The sequence below is a fragment of the Poecilia reticulata genome, chromosome 11 (assembly GCF_904066995.2).
Source record: "Poecilia reticulata chromosome 11, P_reticulata-male-v2, whole genome shotgun sequence".
NCBI classification, from domain to species: Eukaryota; Metazoa; Chordata; class Actinopteri; order Cyprinodontiformes; family Poeciliidae; genus Poecilia; species Poecilia reticulata.
In genome coordinates this window covers 26,656,422-26,681,817 of record NC_088840.1, presented here as the reverse complement: position 1 = coordinate 26,681,817, position 25,396 = coordinate 26,656,422, and the positions used below count along the sequence as shown (strand labels likewise).

The 25,396-nt window shown below is 40.5% G+C and overlaps 1 long non-coding RNA gene across 1 annotated transcript; it reads left to right on the top strand.

Moving 5' to 3' along the window:
- Nucleotides 1-7,580: 7,580 nt before the first annotated feature.
- LOC145553889 (uncharacterized) lies at nt 7,581-12,803 on the top strand. The gene is made up of 4 exons (XR_014089932.1): nt 7,581-8,383; nt 11,462-11,724; nt 11,964-12,212; nt 12,299-12,803. It is a non-coding gene; the product is annotated as an uncharacterized LOC145553889 (long non-coding RNA).
- The last annotated feature ends 12,593 nt before the right edge of the window (nt 12,804-25,396 follow it).

The window sequence follows — 25,396 nt, the reverse complement described above, 5'->3', positions numbered from 1 at the left end:
TGAACCAAATGATGGGTTTACTGCACATATTGTCAACCAAATATTCAATTCTTTCACTGAGGTGTAAACACCCTGTTCAAATTAAACCCAACTGTTATAGTTAGCAATGAAAGAAATGTGGGCTAAATGATTTGAGTGGGTTTCTTGGGAGTTTCTGTACCGAAACACTTAAACAGTGTTTCAATACAGAAACGGGGAGATGCATGGAATTAATCTAATCTACAAATTGTGAGTTAATCTGATCTATTGAGAAATTTTTCAGTTTTGGGCTTCAGCAAAATATAAAAGAGGTTAAATCAAAATTCACAAATGTTTTAACTATTCGAATGAGTTTCCAAAGTAATACTGAATATTCTGAATTGTATACATTAAAATTAACAATGATGTCATGTGTCAAATAGATTTCTACAAAATAGAGTTGTTTAAAACAGGGAATAAATTGTTTGCTTCTCTCTGGCTATAATTCAAAATAATCTGTTTAACCAAGTCATGCAGAAAGGTCTAACCTGAAAATTATATAATTTAATAAATCTAGTTGTATCAAATTTCTCCCCAAAACTGCCAAAAACATTGATATTTATGATAAACACTACAAAAGAGGGTAATTCAGTTAAATAAATATTTTATAGAAGGGTTTCGAAAGAACCAATCTTTTGGGATTTAAAACCATGAAGTCAGTTAAATATGGAGTGACAGGGTTAACTTTATTCTTGTAAAAAAAACAAAACAGGCTAATTACATGAGGTTTTAAAATGAGAAGAAAAATACAAAGATTCAAAGTAAATTGGTCTAAATTGGGATTTACAAATGAGCAATTATGGAACTGCTTAAAGCGGGTCAAACAGATTGACAGAATTAAGCTAAAGATCTAGTGCAATATGTAACTATTGATTCAAGGTCTGTCTAAAATGTCTAAACATTTCTCATAATCATAATTTACAGTTTTGGTTTGAGACAAAACAGGGTTATCTTTTATGACATGAATGGAATATATTACAAAAGATCTTAAATTAACACGTATCATTACCTTTTCACACTATTGACAATATGTTACAAGCCTTTAGTATAGCGGGTTACTTCTTATTGTTAAATGAGGACTATATGACTGAATTTAATTAAAATAACAAAAGCAAAAGATTTATAGAGGGTTTAAATTTTCTGGTAAAGTTTCTATTAGGGATAATTCATATACTTATCCATCCATCCATCCATCCATCCATCCATCCATTTTCTTCCGCTTATCCGGGGTCGGGTCACGGGGGCAGCAGCTTCAGAAGGGAGGCCCAGACTTCCCTCCCCAGCCACTTCTTCCAGCTCCTCCGGGGGAATCCCAAGGCGTTCCCAGGCCAGCCGAGAGACATAATCCCTCCAGCGTGTCCTGGGTCTTCCCCGAGGCCTCCTCCCGGTGGGACGTGCCCGGAACACCTCACCAGGGAGGCGTCCAGGAGGCATCCTGACCAGATGCCCGAGCCACCTCAACTGGCTCCTCTCGACGTGGAGGAGCAGCGGCTCTACTCTGAGTCCCTCCCGGATGACCGAGCTTCTCACCCTATCTCTAAGCCACCCTGCGGAGGAAACCCATTTCGGCCGCTTGTACCCGTGATCTCGTTCTTTCGGTCATGACCCAAAGCTCATGACCATAGATGAGGGTGGGAACGTAGATCGACCGGTAAATCGAGAGCTTCGCTTACATTTCAAATGATATTCCTTTGCTAAAGCATGACTGTGGGCAGTTTTGCACATTCATTTCATAATCTGATCCTTTACATGATTTTTTGTTTGGTTTGTCTGATCCTATGAATATGGCTACACTTAAAACAAGCAAAGCTATTTTTGAAGGTTAAAATGTGTTACTTAATTTAAGCATTTCTTTAACTATTATTAAGAGGAGAACTTAAATAACAGATGCTATTGATATATTGATCCTCTATTGGCTTAGTATATTAAAAAAACCTGATCTTCAGCTTCAAGGAGCAGCTTTTTTTTTAAAAAAAAAAAAAGGAAGAAAAAACATTATGATGATGCACAATCTGAAAGAATCGTCCTCCTTGCTCTCCTCATCACCTGTGGATTCTGCTGCTCCCTGCCTGAGGTCCTTGGCTGTTCAGTGCATCACCTCCAACATAGAGAAGAGCAGCGGTACCAATAGAACCCCACCTGCCTATCAGATGGTTTCCCAGAACCAAAAGACGACCGTGGAACTTCAGCTTTCCAGAGTTTAAGGGCAGTACTAGTATCTAGTGACGAAAATAGATGCTTTCCTTCACTTTAATTTTCTTTATATAATCCATTGATTTCCCTTCTTGTTGTGTTTTTTGTGTTGCAGAATGAAGTCCAATCCTTTCTGGGTGTGCCGGGATGTGAGACTGTGGGCACCTTCCACGATTGGTGGACCAGTTTACAGCTGAAACGCCACTGAAGCCTCGCGGGCCTGTCAGGGTTTCCCATCGAGCTGCGCCGGCTCAACATCTGGACACACGCAGAAACTGATTTGACGTTGATAGGTCTCGCTATAGAGAGACTGATATGATTAAACTTTATTACTATTATTACATTTTACTTAGAAAGCATCTTTACTTGTTTCCTCATCATAGTTCATTCATACCAGTATATTTTGACTGTGCTGCCTTGATCCTGATTTATTGGTTTGCTGTTTAGAATTAGTTGTATGTTCTGTGCCTTTCCATATTCATCACTTCTAAGCTTTTCTTGCCATTTCATTTAACATTGCATCCTTTCTGTGGTTCATTAACTTTTAAATATTACCTTAAAATTTCAAACAAGTTTGGTTTAACGTACTAATAGATCATTTTACGCATTATTCCTTATTGCTTCATTGACATTAAAGGATAGTATCTTAACATTTCGAATTTTACATTTCATTAACGTTTCAGTAATATCTACCTTTTATTCATTTTACCTTTTATTAAATTTGGTTCCTGTTTTAGTTCTCAACTTTTAAAACATATATTAATCTAACATTTTGTTGACTTTTTGCATGTTACATAACACTTTATTGAGTTTGCATTTTAGTAACTCACTCATTTACATTTTATTCATTTGAAAATATTAACCCAAAAAAAAACATTTTCGGATTTTACTTTTTTACAGTTCTTTAACCTTCTATGGCATAGCATTGACCTGAGCTAATATAAAACAAAAAACAAATCTGGTTTAAAATTAAATTAAAAATCCAAAATGAAATAATTTACGGTCCGAAATTAAGATGTGTAGCGTATGCCACGCGTCACAATCGAGGGCGGGGGTTAAAAATCCCCCCTCCCCCAAAGCCATAATGCCTCCTCCCCCCTCCAGGGGTCAACTTCCCCAGGGCCAAAACATCCCCCATGGTTGGCCTCTCACACACACCCGCATCAGTTCACCCCACAAACACACCCTTTGGAAAATAACCAAAGGTTTCCATATGGCTAAACATGCTCCCTAACGACCCCGTAGAACCCCACGAGCCCAAATCCCCACTTGACGGGACCCGGGAAACACCATGACACCTCATGGCCGAAATAAACCCCAATGGCTGAACCCAAAACCTCCCAGCAGCCCCACGCCGAAATCCAGATCGTCAAAGACAAGAGCGCCACTCGGTGGATTTTGCATGTTACTACACATGCCACCGCATGGCTCAAAACGCTCCCTCATTCCCCGTTCAAATGCCACGAAATGGCTGTTGACTCCCCCGAACCCCAAGGAGCATTTGCCGCCATTGCGTGGCATTTTACATTGAGTCGCCAAACAATCTTGCACCGACCCCATCAGCAAAGTGGTCCAGTAGCCCGACTCCCTCCCACCCGGCAGGCAGTGGCGGAGCCAGAGGGGGGGCCAGTGCCCCCCCTGTCATCTGATTGGCCCCCCAGTGGCCCCCCCAGATGATTGACATGTAACGGCACCAGGTTATTCCTGCACATTATTTAGAATCATTCTAAGCCAACCTAATATCTAAAGAAGAAAAACAATAATAAATATATCAAAAGAAAATGTATAAAACTTTATATAAGTCCATGTGATGACATAAATAAATAGATTTTTATCAGGCGCGATACCAGCCTCCTTTATACTCATAACAACAAGCTGATATTCTTCTCCTGGATGTTTCAGTTATGCTGCGCTGTGGTGCAACTCAAAGGCTAAAGCGCTTCATACCTGGTGGTTGTAAAACACCAATAAGTTATTTATTGATCCTCCGCAAAAAAGAGAAAAAACCGAAGAGGGGCCGACAATGTTCCTAGTTTGGAGCAGAGGTGGCGCTGGAGTTTTTTTGTTGTCTGTCAAAGAAAAAAAAAATTTATTTGCAATTTGTAGTCATCAAACGAAACATTTATTATTTCTCTGCTAGGACGTTTTTGAAATCAGGTAACATTTCACGAAATGACGTTATTAGAAGACGGCAGAACTCTGATCGTTTCCTGATCCCGCATCACTTCCCTCTGCGGGAGAAAAACCAGCAGAAGCGGATCAGCTGCGCTAGGAGCTCCAAAGTCTCTGGTCCGTTAAATCGTCCAGATCAGAGATGATCCTCTGACTGATGTTGTTCTTAGTCTGATTAATAATGAGCTCCACGATGTTCTCTGTGCGTAAAGTTGAAACTGTCTGCGCACCAAGTGGTCAGCTGATCACAGTCTGGACAGAAACCAGCGAACTGCTCTCTGTTCTCATCAAGATGAGGTCAGGAGGGAATCTGACATATTAACTAGGTTAAGTTTTTACTGCTTTTGTTTTTAAAACACCATTAACGTAAGCAGTGTAACTATATATTGTATATTTGGCGTTTGTCATCTCATGTGATTAATTGGAGCATTTAAGCGCATTTATTGCCCAGCGCTCTGCGCTTGTTTCTGCCTAACGGATCTGCACTTTAATTTCTTTCCTCTCTCAACAGTCAGCTGTTATTCCTCTACTCAAACTACAATAAGTAGATCACATTCTCTTTAGGTTTTCTCTGTGTGCTCCAAACTCATTAAATGTAAACTCATCAGAAGCCCGAACCACCATCAGGCAAATAATTCTGGTCCGACCCAAACTTTTTTTACCTATCAAATGACCTGTCCAAACAGAGCTTCCTAACAAGGTGTCCATAACTCTTCAACACACTGCCAGCTCCCGGTCAGAAAGAAGCATTTAGTTCAGTGTCCATGAGATGATATTCAGAAAGGATCTTTAATTTGATTGATTTTAGTTTCCTCTGCGATCAACTCTGCATAAAGTCCATCATGTCTCCATGTGCGCCAGTCAAAGGTGTTAATTATAACATGTCAAATGACAGAGGGGCTTAAAAACTAACCAAATATTCAGTTTGGTTATTTTTTAAAATTATATATATGTGCACACACACATTTAAAATGTTGCCCCCCCAGAGGTAGTCCTGGCCCCCCCTTGGCCCCCCCACTTTAAAAGTCTAGCTCCGCCACTGATGCTATGTTGGGAGTTTTGTGGATTTTCTTCTGGAATCGGGATGTTTGTGACTGGAATCGGTTCGTGTGGTGTGTTGCTCCTGCCATGTGGCTGGAGACAAGAACCGATCGAACCTATAGTATTTTTATCAGCTCTGTGGTCACAGAGGTTTGGAGAATCGGCCGACAATCATAGGCGTAGGAAGCGGGTGAGGGGGGGACGGGGGGGGACATGTCCCCCGAAATATTGGAGAGAGACAGAGACACATTCGTCCCCCCCAATAATTTCACCGCAGTTGCGAAGAATTTTAAAATCTTCCACTCGCATGCTTTTATTTTGAAGGCGCACAACAGCGCATTCAGCAGAGCGCTTCCTCCCCCTCCCCCCTCTGAACGGCTCAGAGTAAAGGCAGCAGCAGACGGAGTCAGAAACTCCGTTTGAATGAAGTAAACTGTCTGTCAGGAATGTTGCCATGAATATCGCTCGTTTATAACATCTTGTTGTCAGTTTACTTTTATATATAGAACTAAATCTTTTTGGTTAAGCGGTTTCAATTCTGGAATAGTCACATGTTCAAAATGTTACTGCTTAAAAGTTAGCTAGTCTAGTCACAATGATTTAGAATGAGACTGAAACAGCAGCAAAATTAGCCTTTTTATTATTTAAAGTGAGCAACACCTGATCATACTCGACCACTTAACATGTATTTATATTGTATTGTATTATATTATATTATTTAGATATTTAGGAGAACAGCAGAGCTAGAATGATGTTGAAGAAAGCTGATGAAGCTCTGGCGAGGTCTTCATCTAGTTTATTGAAATATGTATTAACTGTTTTTAATTTTTAAATAAACTAAACTATTTTATTATGAGAGGAGCAGGTCAGGGAAGACATAGGAGAGCCAGGTGGAGTTTCAGAGTGTGAAGATATAAAAATTATATTAATTACAATAAAACCAGAAAGGAGAACAGATGACGGCTGATGTCAGGTTGATTTCTTTCAATGTTTCAATTTTTGTTTTCATTATTTCCACACTATAAGGGTAATGGTTAGGAGACGATAAGAAAAGTGCTGGAGGAGAGGTTTAAAAATAAAGTTGTGAACATTTTTGCTACACTGTAAATAGAGTTGAGATGTATAATAATGTACATCTGAAAATGAAGTTGTTTAAATTCTCATTCTGTATGATAAAAACATACTTTTTATATTTAGTTCACATTCTGACACTGTACATTACTGTAGTGTCTGTTGTAAATCCATGAATCCCTGCAGGAACATCAGGCTGCAGAGAGTCAGAGGGAGGCAGAGACAGAAACACGTATCCGTAGATATTTTAGTTAAATGTTTGCGGCTGAAAATGACAGGAAAAAAAACATTTTGGTTTTTTGAATCAGTGCTTTTATGGATCATGTTTGGTAAGTTACTGAATGCAGAGCTGGAAAGTGAGACTGAGTTAACAGTGAGGAGCTAAAGGTCTGTTAGACGTGAAAAGTATCATTTTAATTTATTTTGTAGATCAAACTGTTGCACTGATGTAGAGAGATGTTCAAGAAGAACAAAACTTGTTTTTTAGATTTTATTTTTGTTGGTCAAACTGATGTATTGAGTTTAAAACTGTCGAGTCCTATTTTAGCTGTTTTCTACTTTGGTTTTAGAAAGAGGTAGAACCAGTTCAGTTACCAGTCAATTTATATCAATGCATTTTGACCAATAATCAAATGTCTTTTGACCAATAAGATATATCAGAATCCGGTAGCCTGTCTGTGCTACCAGAGTATTTATCTTTCTAGTTGTGAGGAACATTCTAAAGCAGGGTGTCAAACTCCAGTCCTCGAGGGCCGGTGTGTCCTGCAACTTTTAGAAGTGCCTCTGCTGCACCACACCTGAATAGAATAATTAGGTCATTAGCAAGGCTCTGGAGAACTGAGGAGGTAATTAAGCCATTTGATTCAGGTGTTTTGTACCTGTGGCACATCTAAAAACTGCAGGACAGCGGCCCTTCAGGACTGGAGTTTGACACCCCTGTTCTAAAGTGAGTGTTCATCCTGGAATGATGGTCATTAAACTATGCATAACTTTAATCCAATTATTGGATTGTAGAATATTTGTTACTGAAACAAGGGGTCAAATTAGAGTAACGCATTACTGATGTGATGATGGAATAATTGTTTGATATTTCAAATCTTTTTTCACGTTCCTGTCAATCCAAACAAACATGCAGTCAGTTTCTAGAGCAGTGTTTCTCAACCCTGGTCCTCAGCGCCCCCCTGTCCTGCATGTCTTAGGTATTTCCCTTCTGCCACACACCTGAATTGTATCTCTGGGTGATTAACAGGCTTCTGCACCACTTGATGGTCATGCAATCATTTGAATCAGCTGTTCTGGAATAGAGGCACATCTAAAACATGCAGAGCAGGGGCATTGAGGACCAGGGTTGAGAAACACTGTTCTAGAGTTTCTGACTCAGAACCTTTCATCCAGTGAAATGGACCTTACCAAGCTCCGCCCAGAAACGCCCCTCGAAAGTCCCACGTGACTTCATGTCTCACATTAACAGCCTCGCAGAGCTAATAGCTTCTATGGAGGAAGGTGGGAGGTTCCGTCTGAGCAGGTGGAATCTAAGTAGCTGATTGATGGTTAAAAAGTTGAAATCAAGAACTGAAAAAGGAGAAGATGAAGATAAAGAGTTAAGAATACCTCGGACTTCTGGAAGTCGGCGTCGGGGGAATGTTCAAGACTCTATCGGGAAATCCCGAGGACTGGTGAACGAACTTTGGACGAAGACTACGGCGGGTAGACACAGCTGTGCTGTGAGTGGACCAGAGTGGGGAAATGGTGAAAGAGACGGGAGTTCTGAAACATCGAATAGTGAAAGGATGAGTTCAAAAAGAGGAAATTCTTCAGCAACGGCAGGTGGAGAAAAGAAGGGAAGAGTAGTGAAAAGCTGGGATGAGTCTGAAGAGGAAATGGAGAGGTAAGTGAGAGAGTTCAAAGTGATTGTTAGAGTTAATGAGGAGATCAGTCCAGTTAAACTTTCTATGAGAGGCTCCAAGGGACAAAACCTACAAACTCTCTTTCACTGTGCGGTTTATGTTTGATTCATGTTTCTCTCCTGCGGATTTAAAAATGTAAAACTTTGTGTTGATTTGCTAAAGGAAATCATATATCTGAAAATTAATATGTGGGTAAAAAAATTCTGTAAACCACAAATGTTCTACCTTTATCAAAATTGCTGACATTTGACATGCAAAAAATCTTTCGGATTACATAAGCAATAATTCTTTCACTTCAGGATGACGCAGGGACACCTATAAGACCAATTTTAACTGAGGTTGTACGTATGTGCTTTACAGGATTTTTTTGCCTACACAATATATAAAAAAATTTCAGATACATAATGTCGTTTTGCAAATTAATTAACACAAAGTTTTAGCCTCTTATAGCCGCCGGAGAGAAACTTGACGTGTGAATCAAATATTAACCGGAAATCCACTTTTATTTTGAAAAGAGAGCGCCATAACTTGTGCTGTCGCGCACATTAAAATCAAGTGCAGGCTGGCTTTACTGCCATTTCCGAAGTGGCGGCTAGCTTTTTCCCACTGATAGATGGGGTTTCTGATGCTGGCTGTCGGCTTCAAAACACTTCTGATATTGCTGACATTACTGTAGGAGCGCTAACGATGTCATTCTGTGAGTCGCTGCCGCTCAGCTATTTTCCTGTCCGCGAAAACCCGCCTACTCTGCCTGGGGTCCAATCAGAAACTGAAATTTTAAGTTAACTTCCGTTGCAATCAAACGATAGTGAATGAAAGAGAGTTTGTAGGTTTTGTCCCTTGGGGCCTCTCATAACTTTCCACGATTCTGAAGAATCAAGTGGGGGATATCACTAATGCAAAAGTACTAAGAGATGGAAACTTAATGGTAAGTTGTAATACAGAGGAACAAAAAGACAGAGCATGTAGGATGAGAGAAATGGGAAAATATAGAGTGTGGTACCAGAAGGAAGTAAATGGAGGAAGGGAGTGATTTGGGGGATCCCAGTGGAGGTGTCAGATGAGGAGAGCAAATCAAATCTCAATGGAGGAAAAATAAAAAATGTAAGGAGGCTTCAGACCTTTAAAAATGGAGGAAAAAACCAACAGTGAAAGTATCCTGATAGAGTTTGATGAAGAAAAACTCCCAGAAAAAGTCTATTTAGGATATTTGTCCTACAATGTAAGAGAGTATGTCCCATGACCAATTAGATGTTTTAAATGTCAAATAGTTTTGGATGGATTATAAACGATGAGATAAGTAAGATGGGAATAAATCATTATTTAATTAGTCCTGTGGTGAGTATTCCCGATACTCCATCTTGGTTAAGTGGAAAACCTGAATTTGATTTGAGCTTATTGGAAAAAGGCAGACAAATGGAAAAAAAGAGGTGGAAAGGTATAAAAATAAAGAATATGCTGAGTATTTACAAGTATATACAGATGCTTATGAAAAATAAAAGAATAACAGACAGATTGACAGTTTATACAGGTGAGCTAATGGCTATATTAATGCCTCTAGAATAGAGTGAGGAAACGAGAAAAAGAGAAATATTGATTTGTTCAGATTCAAGTAGTGCATTAATAAGTATTTTAGAACAGAATTCAGAAACGAGACAAGATATCATATTGAATATTAATTAATTTTTAGAATTAAAAAATATGGGTCCAGGGTTAAGTTAATTTGGATTCCTGCTCATATTGGAATAGTAGGATGAGTTGGTGGATAAATTTGCTAAGAGTGCAACAAAAAGGGATAGTGTTGAGGTAAATATCAAAATAAGCAGAAATGAGGTCAAAAGTATAAGTTAAATATATATTAAAAAGAAATGGCAGGAACTATGGGATAGAGAAGAAAAGGCAAGATTTTATTATAGCATTCAAAAAAAGTAGGGGAATGTAGGGAAGGTAATGGGAATAAAAAGAGGATATTATATCCAGATTAAGGTTTGGGCATACGGGGCTCAATAGTACTCTGAAAATAATTAATAAACACAGTACTGGTTTGTGTAGTTATTGTGGAGAGTCGGAAACGGTGCAGCATATTTTTCTAGAATGTAATGAGTATAGTCTGGAAAGAGAGGTGTTGGAGAGTTAAATAGAAATAAAAATGATTTAGATATTAAAAATTTGCTGCAAAGATCGTCTGGGGATGTAGCATTTGACAGCATTTTTAGTTTTCTTAGGAAGTCCGATATTATGGGAAGATTATAGCGATAGGCCATCTAATCTATACTCCAGTCTGGAAGGTGGCTGTAATGCACCTATAAGTTGTTTGCCAACCGCCATAATACAAGAAGAAGAAGAAGCTTCTATGGCATTTTTCGTTTCGACTGACTCTCTGCAGAGAATTTCTGAGTCGATTAGTGTAGCATTTCTGCCACATGTTCGCAAAATATCAGCCACGACAATGGACAGGGGAACCAACAAGTTCATGTCATCTTTTTTGAACGACATCAAGGAGTTTTAGCCACGCGATGCCTCCAACATTGTGCGTCACAGCCAAATGCTACCGGTCGATGAGGAAAACAGCAGATCCTCACACCCTCAGCATAAATATAGCTGTGGACAAGATCACTGAGACCTATTGTTCTTGCAAGGCTGGATAAGTCGGACTTTCATGGTTTTGAGGGTTCGAATGTGCCTAGGACTTTCACACGGTACTCGGTTTTTTTAATTAATAAATCTGAAACGGTACTTGATTTTATACTTTAATCTACTTTATTTAAACCAGTAGTTCCCTAGTCTGGTCCTCATGTACCCCTCCACTGCATGTTTTAAGTGTCCTGCTTGCAAACAGCTTACTTAAATGATTAAAAGGCTTCTGCAGCACTTGTTGGGACCCACTGGTTTAGACTGTTATTTCTCTCTTTTTCTTCTGTGGCATGTTGGCCTTTTCCTTTGGTACAAATATGGATTATCCAGTCCGATCAACCAGAAGTTCCAGGAAATTCTTGGAGACACCAAATACATGACTGTGTATATATCTGTACCAATTTTTTTATTTCTTATTTTGTAAGGAGACCCGGTGTGACTACAGAGGTTTTCCTGGATGGGAGGCAGTTGACAGCTTGGCAGAGAACCTTTTGAGCCCCAACAGAACAATAACTGCATTGTCAACAACAGAGGTAGAAAATGTCTTGCAGCTGTATTCTAACCTGCATGCTATGGACAAGCAGCCCCCCAAATACACCTTAAAAAACAAGAAGAGCACGTTACCAGGACCATGGAGGGCTTCCCGGAAACAAAGTGGCTCTGCACCTGGTCAGCAAGCAGCTGAAAGGTAACCTGTCTGATATTTGACACAATGGATAACTTGTTTGCATATTCACTCATGGAAGCCAAATACATTTTTTTTTTCTCAGCGTTGTAAAGTTTTAAGCTTAGGAGATTAATGTGGGTTTGCTGAGCTCATCAAAATGAGAAGTACTTTTCTACTGCACTTCATTGCTGCTCCAATCAAATCAGTGTTGATGAACTTTAGTGTTTTTCTACTATTTCAATGACCCGTTTGTCACACAGACTCTTCATGGCCAGGCTGCCCAGAGACCTGTGACTCAGAGTGTCTGAGTGCATTTGCCTTAAGCTGTTGAAAGAATATCAGCAAGCAAGAAACCGGCCAAAAGACACCAAGGGGAAGGTTTTACCCATCCCGCAGTCTATTGTTCAAACATACTGCCACATTAAACAACTGCTTGAGGACTCCCAGCCCATACAGGACGAGACCAACTTGTTGTTAGTCACCATCAACAATACCACTGTGTGTGCTTGGTAAGAAGTCCTTTATTTTCAACAGATATTGCACTTTAAAGATGGCTTGACTTTGAAAGGAAACCATTTCTGTTTTTATCTTTCAGGCTACATGAGCAGCAGAAGAGAACAGACAGGGACTCTCTTCTCCAAGGTGTGAAACTTCCTCCGAAGGTGTCCGTGGCTGACGCCTCCTTCCCAGAAGCGAGACGGCTCCCCTCCATTCCTGTGGAACACGGACATAAAAGCATGGAGTTTAAGGAACCTGAAAACAGTGAAGGCGAGGCACTGATCAGTCAACGGGTTGGTGGAAAAGCTGGCTTCACACAGCATTATCCTCCATCATACCAGGAAGGACACTTTTCACAGGCCCCAGTTCCTGCCAGCTTCTTGTATCCACAGACTGATCAGCCACCATCATCTGCTTGGTCCCACTGTGAGCAGAACCAGGTGCCACAAGCGCCATCCACTTCTTTGGGTTTCTGCTACGGTCCACCAGCTCCAGTTTTGACCTCATTTGGACAAGGACAATTCCTACCCAAATAACAGTCAAAAACAAAACGTTAATTATGTAAATATTAAATATTTAGCACAGATAGGATTTAAATATAATTACTAGATCATGTCAAATCATTTTTCACGTTCCTGTCGATCCAAACAAACATGCAGTCAGTTTCTAGAGTTTCTGACTCAGAACCTTTCATTCAGTGTAATGTAGCTCAAGTGCGTCGATGTCCCAGGTGGTCATCAAGGGCACAGCAGGAGTCGCGGCACGGAGGACCGCCAGGCGCATGATGGTTACGTGCCTCTTAATTTCTTCACGAACATCGCTAAGCAGCACACTGGGCAACTCGGAGTGGAACTTGGAGGAGAGGTGGATGTCAAGTCGGGATGCGGCATAGCTGCACCCCTCTACGGGACAGGGCTGTCCCCTGATGTTAACGCGCCCTGACCCAAGTTCCTAACACCATGGTCCATCCTTAGATGCCCCGCCAGTTTTTGTGTACGGTGATGGCACAATGGGCATCTATATGGAGACATTCTTGAAAAAGAATTTGATCAATCAATGACAAATGAAATTAATTTTTAATTGACAGAATTGTTTAATGTAGCCATTCTTTTACAGCAGCTGGATCAGGTTCTATTATCCCCTGTGCAGATATACTTCAAATACTTCACAGAAGTCTGAAAGAATTTGCATTTAGAAGGGGACAGTTTGAGACCAAAATTAGCAATGCGTTGGAGGACCCTCATTAACCCTTTTGGTGAGTATATTTGTGGTGCCGCGACTCTGTTCTGCTGTCTGTCTGTGTCTGAGGAACTCCTGTCTCCCACCCCTCTACGGGACAGGGCTGTCTCCCCTGATGTTAACGCGCCCTGACCCGTAGTTGACTAGGATCCTCTCCTCCAAGTTCTCAACACCATGGTCCGTTTTCAGATGGCGAGCCAGTTTTGATGCAAGGTGTTTGCAGATGGGGCATCTTGGAGAATTAAGTTTTGAATGAAAAGTAGTTTGAACATAAATATTGTATAGTATCAAAAGAAAATCTACAAAACAATTACCACTTTGCATTAAAATCCAAACAGTCAAAAACATAACGTTAATTATGTAAATATTAAATATTTAGCACAGATAGGATTTAAATATAATTACTAGATCATGTCAAATCTTTTTTCACGTTCCTGTCGATCCAAACAAACATGCAGTCAGTTTCTAGAGTTTCTGACTCAGAACCTTTCATTCAGTGTAATGTAGCTCAAGTGCGTCGATGTCCCAGGTGGTAATCAACGGCACAGCAGGAGTCGCGGCACGGAGGACCGCCAGGCGCATGATGGTTACCTCTTAACGTTTTGAAGCACGTCACTGAGGAGCGCACTGGCCAACTCCGAGTGGTACTTGGAGGAGAGGTGGATGTCAAGTCGGGATGCGGCATAGCTGCACCCCTCTACAGGACAGGGCTGTCCCCTGATGTTAACGCGCCCTGACCCAAGTTCCCAACACCATGCTCCATCCTTAGATGCCCCGCCAGTTTTGTTGTTCGGTGATGGCAGATGGGGCATCTTGGAGACATTCTTGAAAAAGAATTTGATCAATCAATGACAAATGAAATTAATTTTTAATTGACAGAATTGTTTAATGTAGCCATTCTTTTACAGCAGCTGGATCAGGTTCTATTATCCCCTGTGCAGATATACTTCAAATACTTCACAGAAGTCTGAAAGAATTTGCATTTAGAAGGGGACAGTTTGAGACCAAAATTAGCAATGCGTTGGAGGACCCTCATTAACCTCACCTCATGTTCTTCAACCCAGCTTGAAAATATATCATCTAAGAAGGCAACAACCTCCAACAATTTTTAATTGTTATCAACAAACATACTGTAAGTATTTGTTAAGCATAACAGTTATGTGTCACATCCAGGGTAGCTTGCTACCAACCGAGCAGCTGGCGGGCTACCCTGGATGTGCTAACCAGTCCACTTGGTGGCAAGCTATCGTGGAGCAAACAGGTGTTTCCACAGTTACAAATTCGAAGGTTTTCTGCTTTCAAAGTTACATTAACTCGCCCATTGAAAGGGAGAGGAAGGGGAAGAGTGAGGCCGATCCCAGAGTCGTGAGTTCGATCCTACCAGTCGCCATACTATGTTTTAGTGAAAAGATTTCGCACAATCAATGTTTAAGTGTTATGAAGTAATGACTGTTTGGTTTTTTTGTATCTTGAAAACATTTTAAATGCTTTTTTGTACAGATGGTGTAGTACTGTAAAGTAAAACACAACACTTTGTAATAAAAGGCTTTCGTTTTAAAACTGATGAATTCCTTAATTACATTTTTTTTATTCTACCAATATAGTCAAATTGATGTTAAATTATACTGTATGCTATATACTTGATACAGTATATTTTAATATCTGTAATCATACCCAGTGCTTATTTTCATTTTTCACAGCTAAACAATGACTGAAACTAAAATATTCTTTCAAGTGTCTTTCCTTAAGTACTTTTTGAGTGAAGTGAATGATATTTTTTTCTAGTGTATGCTTAAAATTATTACCAATAATTCAGAATTGGAAGCAGCTAACATTTACTCACAGTAAAAGACCATAGACCTCATCGATTTCAAAGAACCAAATATTTATTCATCAACAATTAAGACGGTGAATTAAACATTTTTAGTTGGTCCAAAAACATTGTAGCATTTGGATGCAACACATTTCCATTGAAGTCTCCCATTTCTTTCTTAAACCAAGAAATGTGTGGTTTGCTGAAGAACTTAAAACCTTTTACACTATGGTTATTTGAATTACTTGGTGTACACAATGACATCAACCCAAAACAAAATAAATATCACTCTGTGAACTAAATAAAAAACTATATGAAACAGTTTGTGAAGTTATTTAAAGTAAAGAAAACATTTATTTTTTTCTTTTTAATTTGTTCCAGTCACTGCTGGAACACATTCAGCTCACTGGGAGGTGAAAGTGAGACTTTCATTAGAGGGACAGTAAATTTGCCCCCTATATTGGCTGTGTCCTGTTTCAGCTATTCTAAACTGCCCGCATTTTTTGCATGTGTTGTGCAAAACTTTGCGCGTCAGTTTTCGAGGTTCTCTACCAGGTTGAGCAGGGGCCACAGCAGAGTCCAGAGCAGGGGCCACAGCAGAGTCCAGAGCAGGGGCCACAGCAGAGTCCAGAGCAGGGGCCACAGCATAAGCATGTGGAGGAGGGGTGGGTGGAGAGGCTCCACAAACTCTGTTGCTGTTGGGTAGTGAGGATAACGGATCCCTGTGGTGCCACTGGAGTAATTGCCACTAGCTGAGGCCTTTTGGGTGGGGCAGGAGAAGCTGCCGCTGTCCTGGATTTGTCCCATCAGTGAATTGTTTTAGCTTTTTTTTTTGACTGCCCCACAGTGTTGGATGGTAGCCTGTACGAATGCAGTGGCCCTGAATGTGGTACGCCGCGGACGTATTTGCAGGCAGAAGTGGGTCAGCAGCAACAGAAAAGCGGCTGGGAAGGTTTAACCCTTGAAGTACCACAGCGGTTTCTTGCCTTTTGACCCTTCTGTTATGCCACTGAACCAGGGTGGTGTAGCTCACATCCACTAGCTGCAGGTTTGTCTGCCCCATCACAGCTCCATTTGCCAGAACGAGCTGCCTGATCTTCCTTTACTCTTGAAGGATTAAATCCCACCTGGAGACTGTGCCTGCCCCTCTTTTCCTACGACGGATATTGCACAGCCGGACAAAGATGGTCTCCACCAGGCGGCAGCAGTCTGGCCATTGGGCAGATGGAGTGGTTAAAGCATGCCTCTTCACACTCTCAACCCCAGGAGTAAATTCCTGCCTCTTCTTGGGGGACCTAAACCTCCCAATGTTCAATTTCTCTTGATGCCTTGCAGCAAATACCACCCTCTGTTCATCAAACTCCAGCAGGTTCTGCCACAGAGCAACAATGCAGCTCACCTAAACAGGAAAATAAAACAATTATACATGAGGACACAGCAATATGCAAGTGAGGTGAAAGGTGTGTGCATGTCTGCAGCAAGCAACAACTCATGTGACTCACCTCCTGGTTGGTCAGCACCAGTGAGGTTTTGCTCCTTAGCTCCACCAGATACTCAGCCAAGCTGTCAACTTTGTCCAGGCCTGGTACACCGACCTCATCTAAACCCTGAGAAAACAAAACATTTTGAAGTTATATTTTTCTTCAATTCTACACTTACTAAGAATGCCCACCTCTGACATAGGCACAGCAATGCCAGGCTGGGTGGAGGGAGCTGGCTGGGTGGAGGATTCGAGCTGTGATGTAGCAGAGAAAAGGGTCTCATCGTCTAGCTCCGATACTAGAAAGTCCCAAGCTTCCTCGTCCACAAAGCCTTCATCTTCCTCCGCTACATTTGCCTCCACACCTTCCAGCAGAACATCTGTCTGTTCTGAGTTTCAGTGGCTTTCCTGTTTGACTTAGAAGGTAGTCAACGCCCAGTAGCTCACCTATGGAAAATCACAAACACATTGATAGTAAAACAGTCCAAAACATGTTACATATTAGTGATTTTTTTTAATACTATAGTTTATCTAAAACCGTTTTTCCTTCACATATTTCATTTTGTAATACCTGTGTACTTTGAAGGAGGCTTAAATTGTGGGACTTACCCTCGTCCCAGCACCTTCAAGCTGTTCTGATTTATGGACCGAGTCATGTCTCCAGCATATGTCAGAAGAGACGATGGTTTATTGGTCACAGCTGCAGAACCCCGGTCCTGATTCCATCTATTCCAGCCTGGAGGCAGCTGGCTGGGTCCAAAAAACATGCAGTCAGTTTCTAGAGTTTCTGACTCAGAACCTTCATTCAGTGTAATGGACCTTACCAAGCTTAAGGTCCATTGAACACAAAGGTCTCGAGGAGAAGCTCGAGGGTCCCGGGCCGGTCACCTCCTGATCCAGGGCTTCCCGGTCCCAGGTCGTCACCAAAGGAACATGAGGGTTCGATGCCCGTAGCACTGCCAACCGCCTGAGGGTCACCTCCCTCTTGATGTCATTTACCACATCATGCAGCAGGACTAGTATCTCAAGTTTTGATTTAAGTTTATTTGAATCCATTTCAAATCTTAGGAAAAATACTCTTCAGAAAATTACTGAACCAAATGATGGGTTTACTGCACATATTGTCAACCAAATATTCAATTCTTTCACTGAGGTGTAAACACCCTGTTCAAATTAAACCCAACTGTTATAGTTAGCAATGAAAGAAATGTGGGCTAAATGATTTGAGTGGGTTTCTTGGGAGTTTCTGTACCGAAACACTTAAACAGTGTTTCAATACAGAAACGGGGAGATGCATGGAATTAATCTAATCTACAAATTGTGAGTTAATCTGATCTATTGAGAAATTTTTCAGTTTTGGGCTTCAGCAAAATATAAAAGAGGTTAAATCAAAATTCACAAATGTTTTAACTATTCGAATGAGTTTCCAAAGTAATACTGAATATTCTGAATTGTATACATTAAAATTAACAATGATGTCATGTGTCAAATAGATTTCTACAAAATAGAGTTGTTTAAAACAGGGAATAAATTGTTTGCTTCTCTCTGGCTATAATTCAAAATAATCTGTTTAACCAAGTCATGCAGAAAGGTCTAACCTGAAAATTATATAATTTAATAAATCTAGTTGTATCAAATTTCTCCCCAAAACTGCCAAAAACATTGATATTTATGATAAACACTACAAAAGAGGGTAATTCAGTTAAATAAATATTTTATAGAAGGGTTTTGAAAGAACCAATCTTTTGGGATTTAAAACCATGAAGTCAGTTAAATATGGAGTGACAGGGTTAACTTTATTCTTGTAAAAAAACAAAACAGGCTAATTACATGAGGTTTTAAAATGAGAAGAAAAATACAAAGATTCAAAGTAAATTGGTCTAAATTGGGATTTACAAATGAGCAATTATGGAACTGCTTAAAGCGGGTCAAACAGATTGACAGAATTAAGCTAAAGATCTAGTGCAATATGTAACTATTGATTCAAGGTCTGTCTAAAATGTCTAAACATTTCTCATAATCATAATTTACAGTTTTGGTTTGAGACAAAACAGGGTTATCTTTTATGACATGAATGGAATATATTACAAAAGATCTTAAATTAACACGTATCATTACCTTTTCACACTATTGACAATATGTTACAAGCCTTTAGTATAGCGGGTTACTTCTTATTGTTAAATGAGGACTATATGACTGAATTTAATTAAAATAACAAAAGCAAAAGATTTATAGAGGGTTTAAATTTTCTGGTAAAGTTTCTATTAGGGATAATTCATATACTTATCCATCCATCCATCCATCCATCCATTTTCTTCCGCTTATCCGGGGTCGGGTCGCGGGGCAGCAGCTTCAGAAGGGAGGCCCAGACTTCCCTCTCCAGCCACTTCTTCCAGCTCCTCCGGGGGAATCCCAAGGCGTTCCCAGGCCAGCCGAGAGACGTAATCCCTCCAGCGTGTCCTGGGTCTTCCCCGAGGCCTCCTCCCGGTGGGACGTGCCCGGAACACCTCACCAGGGAGGCGTCCAGGAGGCATCCTTACCAGATGCCCGAGCCACCTCAACTGGCTCCTCTCAACGTGGAGGAGCAGCGGCTCTACTCTGAGTCCCTCCCGGATGACCGAGCTTCTCACCCTATCTCTAAGGGAGAGCCCAGCCACCCTGCGGAGGAAACCCATTTCGGCCGCTTGTACCCGTGATCTCGTTCTTTCGGTCATGACCCAAAGCTCATGACCATAGATGAGGGTGGGAACGTAGATCGACCGGTAAATCGAGAGCTTCGCTTACATTTCAAATGATATTCCTTTGCTAAAGCATGACTGTGGGCAGTTTTGCACATTCATTTCATAATCTGATCCTTTACATGATTTTTTGTTTGGTTTGTCTGATCCTATGAATATGGCTACACTTAAAACAAGCAAAGCTATTTTTGAAGGTTAAAATGTGTTACTTAATTTAAGCATTTCTTTAACTATTATTAAGAGGAGAACTTAATGCTATTGATATATTGATCCTCTATTGGCTTAGTAAAAAAAAAAGCCTGATCTTCAGCTTCAAGGAGCAGCCTTTAAAAAACAAACAAAAAGAAAGAAAGAAAAAACATTATGATGATGCACAATCTGAAAGAATCGTCCTCCTTGCTCTCCTCATCACCTGTGGATTCTGCTGCTCCCTGCCTGAGGTCCTTGGCTGTTCAGTGCATCACCTCCAACATAGAGAAGAGCAGCGGTACCAATAGAACCCCACCTGCCTATCAGATGGTTTCCCAGAACCAAAAGACGACCGTGGAACTTCAGCTTTCCAGAGCTTAAGGGCAGTACTAGTATCTAGTGACGAAAATATATGCTTTCCTTCACTTTAAATTTCTTTATATAATCCATTGATTTCCCTTTATGTTGTGTTTTTGTGTTGCAGAATGAAGTCCAATCCTTTCTGGGTGTGCCGGGATGTGAGACTGTGGGCACCTTCCACGATTGGTGGACCAGTTTACAGCTGAAACGCCACTGAAGCCTCGCGGGCCTGTCAGGGTTTCCCATCGAGCTGCGCCGGCTCAACATCTGGACACACGCAGAAACTGATTTGACGTTGATAGGTCTCGCTATAGAGAGACTGATATGATTAAATTTTATTACTATTATTACATTTTACTTAGAAAGCATCTTTACTTGTTTCCTCATCATAGTTCATTCATACCAGTATATTTTGACTGTGCTGCCTTGATCCTGATTTATTGGTTTGCTGTTTAGAATTAGTTGTATGTTCTGTGCCTTTCCATATTCATTACTTCTAAGCTTTTCTTGCCATTTCATTTAACATTGCATCCTTTCTGTGGTTCATTAACTTTTAAATATTACCTTAAAATTTCAAACAAGTTTGGTTTAACGTACTAATAGATCATTTTACGCATTATTCCTTATTGCTTCATTGACATTAAAGGATAGTATCTTAACATTTCGAATTTTACATTTCATTAACGTTTCAGTAATATCTACCTTTTATTCATTTTACCTTTTATTAAATTTGGTTCCTGTTTTAGTTCTCAACTTTTAAAACATATATTAATCTAACATTTTGTTGACTTTTTGCATGTTGCATAACACTTTGAGTTTGCATTTTAGTAACTCACTCATTTACATTTTATTCATTTGAAAATATTAACCCAAAAAAAAACATTTTCGGATTTTGCTTTTTTACAGTTCTTTAACCTTCTATGGCATAGCATTGACCTGAGCTAATATAAAACAAAAAACAAATCTGGTTTAAAATTAAATTAAAAAATCCAAAATGAAATAATTTACGGTCCGAAATTAAGATGTGTAGCGTATGCCACGCGTCACGATCGAGGGCGGGGGTTAAAAATCCCCCCTCCCCCAAAGCCATAATGGCTCCTCCGCTCTTCAGAGGTCGACGTGCGCAGGGCCAAAACATCCCCCATGGTTGGCCTCTCACACACACCCACATCAGTTCACCCCACAAACACACCCTTTGGAAAATAACCAAAGGTTTCCATATGGCTAAACATGCTCCCTCACGGCCCCGGGACCCTCCCCTAACGACCCCGTAGAACCCCACGAGCCCAAATCCCCACTTGACGGGACCCGGGAAACACCATGACACCTCATGGCCGAAATAAACCCCAATGGCTGAACCCAAAACCTCCCAGCAGCCCCACGCCGAAATCCAGATCGTCAAAGACAAGAGCGCCACTCGGTGGATTTTGCATGTTACTACACATGCCACCGCATGGCTCAAAACGCTCCCTCATTCCCCGTTCAAATGCCACGAAATGGCTGTTGACTCCCCCGAACCCCAAGGAGCATTTGCCGCCATTGCGTGGCATTTTACATTGAGTCGCCAAACAATCTTGCACCGACCCCATCAGCAAAGTGGTCCAGTAGCCCGACTCCCTCCCACCCGGCAGGCAGTGGTGGAGCCAGAGGGGGGGGCCAGTGCCCCCCTGTCATCTGATTGGCCCCCCAGTGGCCCCCCAGATGATTGACATGTAACAGCACCAGGTATTCCCGCACATTATTTGGAATCATTCTAAGCCAACCTAATATCTAAAGAAGAAAAACAATAATAAATATATCAAAGAAAATGTATAAAACTTTATATAAGTCCATGTGATGACATAAATAAATAGATTTTTATCAGGCGCGATACCAGCCTCCTTTATACTCATAACAACAAGCTGATATTCTTCTCCTGGATGTTTCAGTTATGCTGCGCTGTGGTGCAACTCAAAGGCTAAAGCGCTTCATACCTGGTGGTTGTAAAACACCAATAAGTTATTTATTGATCCTCCGCAAAAAAGAGAAAAAACCGAAGAGGGGCAGACAATGTTCCTAGTTTGGAGCAGAGGTGGCGCTGGAGTTTTTTTGTTGTCTGTCAAAGAAAAAAAAAATTATTTGCAATTTGTAGTCATCAAACGAAACATTTATTATTTCTCTGCTAGGACGTTTTTGAAATCAGGTAACATTTCACGAAATGACGTGATTAGAAGACGGCAGAACTCTGATCGGTTCCTGATCCCGCATCACTTCCCTCTGCGGGAGAAAAACCAGCAGAAGCGGATCAGCTGCGCTAGGAGCTCCAAAGTCTCTGGTCCGTTAAATCGTCCAGATCAGAGATGATCCTCTGACTGATGTTGTTCTTAGTCTGATTAATAATGAGCTCCACGATGTTCTCTGTGCGTAAAGTTGAAACTGTCTGCGCACCAAGTGGTCAGCTGATCACAGTCTGGACAGAAACCAGCGAACTGCTCTCTGTTCTCATCAAGATGAGGTCAGGAGGGAATCTGACATATTAACTAGGTTAAGTTTTTACTGCTTTTGTTTTTAAAACACCATTAACGTAAGCAGTGTAACTATATATTGTATATTTGGCGTTTGTCATCTCATGTGATTAATTGGAGCATTTAAGCGCATTTATTGCCCAGCGCTCTGCGCTTGTTTCTGCCTAACGGATCTGCACTTTAATTTCTTTCCTCTCTCAACAGTCAGCTGTTATTCCTCTACATAAACTACAATAAGTAGATCACATTCTCTTTAGGTTTTCTCTGTGTGCTCCAAACTCATTAAATGTAAACTCATTAGAAGCCCGAACCACCATCAGGCAAATAATTCTGGTCCGACCCGAAATATTGTTACCTGTCAAATTACCTGTCCAATCAGAGCTTCCTAACCAAGGTGTCCATAACTCTTCAACACGCTGTCAGCTCCCGGTCAGAAAGACGCATTTAGTTCAGTGTCCATGAGATGATATTCAGAAAGGATCTTTAATTTGATTGATTTTAGTTTCCTCTGCGATCAACTCTGCATAAAGTCCATCATGTCTCCATGTGCGCCAGTCAAAGGTGTTAATTATAACATGTCAAATGACAGAGGGGCTTAAAAACTAACCAAATATTCAGTTTGGTTATTTTTTAAAATTATATATATGTGCACACACACATTTAAAATGTTGCCCCCCCAGAGGTAGTCCTGGCCCCCCCTTGGCCCCCCAACTTTAAAAGTCTAGCTCCGCCACTGATGCTATGTTGGGAGTTTTGTGGATTTTCTTCTGGAATCGGGATGTTTGTGACTGGAATCGGTTCGTGTGGTGTGTTGCTCCTGCCATGTGGCTGGAGACAAGAACCGATCGAACCTATAGTATTTTTATCAGCTCTGTGGTCACAGAGGTTTGGAGAATCGGCCGACAATCATAGGCGTAGGAAGCGGGTGAGGGGGGAGGGGGGGACATGTCCCCCGAAATATTGGAGAGAGACAGAGACACATTCGTCCCCCCCAATAATTTCACCGCAGTTGCGAAGAATTTTAAAATCTTCCACTCGCATGCTTTTATTTTGAAGGCGCACAACAGCGCATTCAGCAGAGCGCTTCCTCCCCTCCCCCCTCTGAACGGCTCAGAGTAAAGGCAGCAGCAGACGGAGTCAGAGAAACTCCGTTTGAATGAAGTAAACGGTCTGTCAGGAATGTTGCCATGAATATCGCTCGTTTATAACATCTTGTTGTCAGTTTACTTTTATATATAGAACTAAATCTTTTTGGTTAAGCGGTTTCAATTCTGGAATAGTCACATGTTCAAAATGTTACTGCTTAAAAGTTAGCTAGTCTAGTCACAATGATTTAGAATGAGACTGAAACAGCAGCAAAATTAGCCTTTTTATTATTTAAAGTGAGCAACACCTGATCATACTCGACCACTTAACATGTATTTATATTGTATTATATTATATTATATTATTTAGATATTTAGGAGAACAGCAGAGCTAGAATGATGTTGAAGAAAGCTGATGAAGCTCTGGCGAGGTCTTCATCTAGTTTATTGAAATATGTATTAACTGTTTTTAATTTTTAAATAAACTAAACTATTTTATTATGAGAGGAGCAGGTCAGGGAAGACATAGGAGAGCCAGGTGGAGTTTCAGAGTGTGAAGATATAAAAATTATATTAATTACAATAAAACCAGAAAGGAGAACAGATGACGGCTGATGTCAGGTTGATTTCTTTCAATGTTTCAATTTTTGTTTTCATTATTTCCACACTATAAGGGTAATGGTTAGGAGACGATAAGAAAAGTGCTGGAGGAGAGGTTTAAAAATAATTTGTGAAAATTTTTGCTACACATTAAATAGAGTTGAGATGTATAATAATGTACATCTGAAAATGAAGTTGTTTAAATTCTCATTCTGTATGATAAAAACATACTTTTTATATTTAGTTCACATTCTGACACTGTACATTACTGTAGTGTCTGTTGTAAATCCATGAATCCATGCAGGAACATCAGGCTGCAGAGAGTCAGAGGGAGGCAGAGACAGAAACACGTATCCGTAGATATTTTAGTTAAATGTTTGCGGCTGAAAATGACAGGGGAAAAAAACATTTTGGTTTTTTGAATCAGTGCTTTTATGGATCATGTTTGGTAAGTTACTGAATGCAGAGCTGGAAAGTGAGACTGAGTTAACAGTGAGGAGCTAAAGGTCTGTTAGACGTGAAAAGTATCATTTTAATTTATTTGTAGATCAAACTGTTGCACTGATGTAGAGAGATGTTCAAGAAGAACAAAACTTGTTTTTTAGATTTTATTTTTGTTGGTCAAACTGATGTATTGAGTTTAAAACTGTCGAGTCCTATTTTAGCTGTTTCTACTTTGGTTTTAGAAAGAGGTAGAACCAGTTCAGTTACCAGTCAATTTATATCAATGCATTTTGACCAATAATCAAATGTCTTTTGACCAATAAGATATATCAGAATCCGGTAGCCTGTCTGTGCTACCAGAGTATTTATCTTTCTAGTTGTGAGGAACATTCTAAAGCAGGGTGTCAAACTCCAGTCCTCGAGGGCCGGTGTCCTGCAACTTTTAGAAGTGCCTCTGCTGCACCACACCTGAATAGAATAATTAGGTCATTAGCAAGGCTCTGGAGAACTGAGGAGGTAATTAAGCCATTTGATTCAGGTGTTTTGTACCTGTGGCACATCTAAAAACTGCAGGACAGCGGCCCTTCAGGACTGGAGTTTGACACCCCTGTTCTAAAGTGAGTGTTCATCCTGGAATGATGGTCATTAAACTATGCATAACTTTAATCCAATTATTGGATTGTAGAATATTTGTTACTGAAACAAGGGGTCAAATTAGAGTAACGCATTACTGATGTGATGAT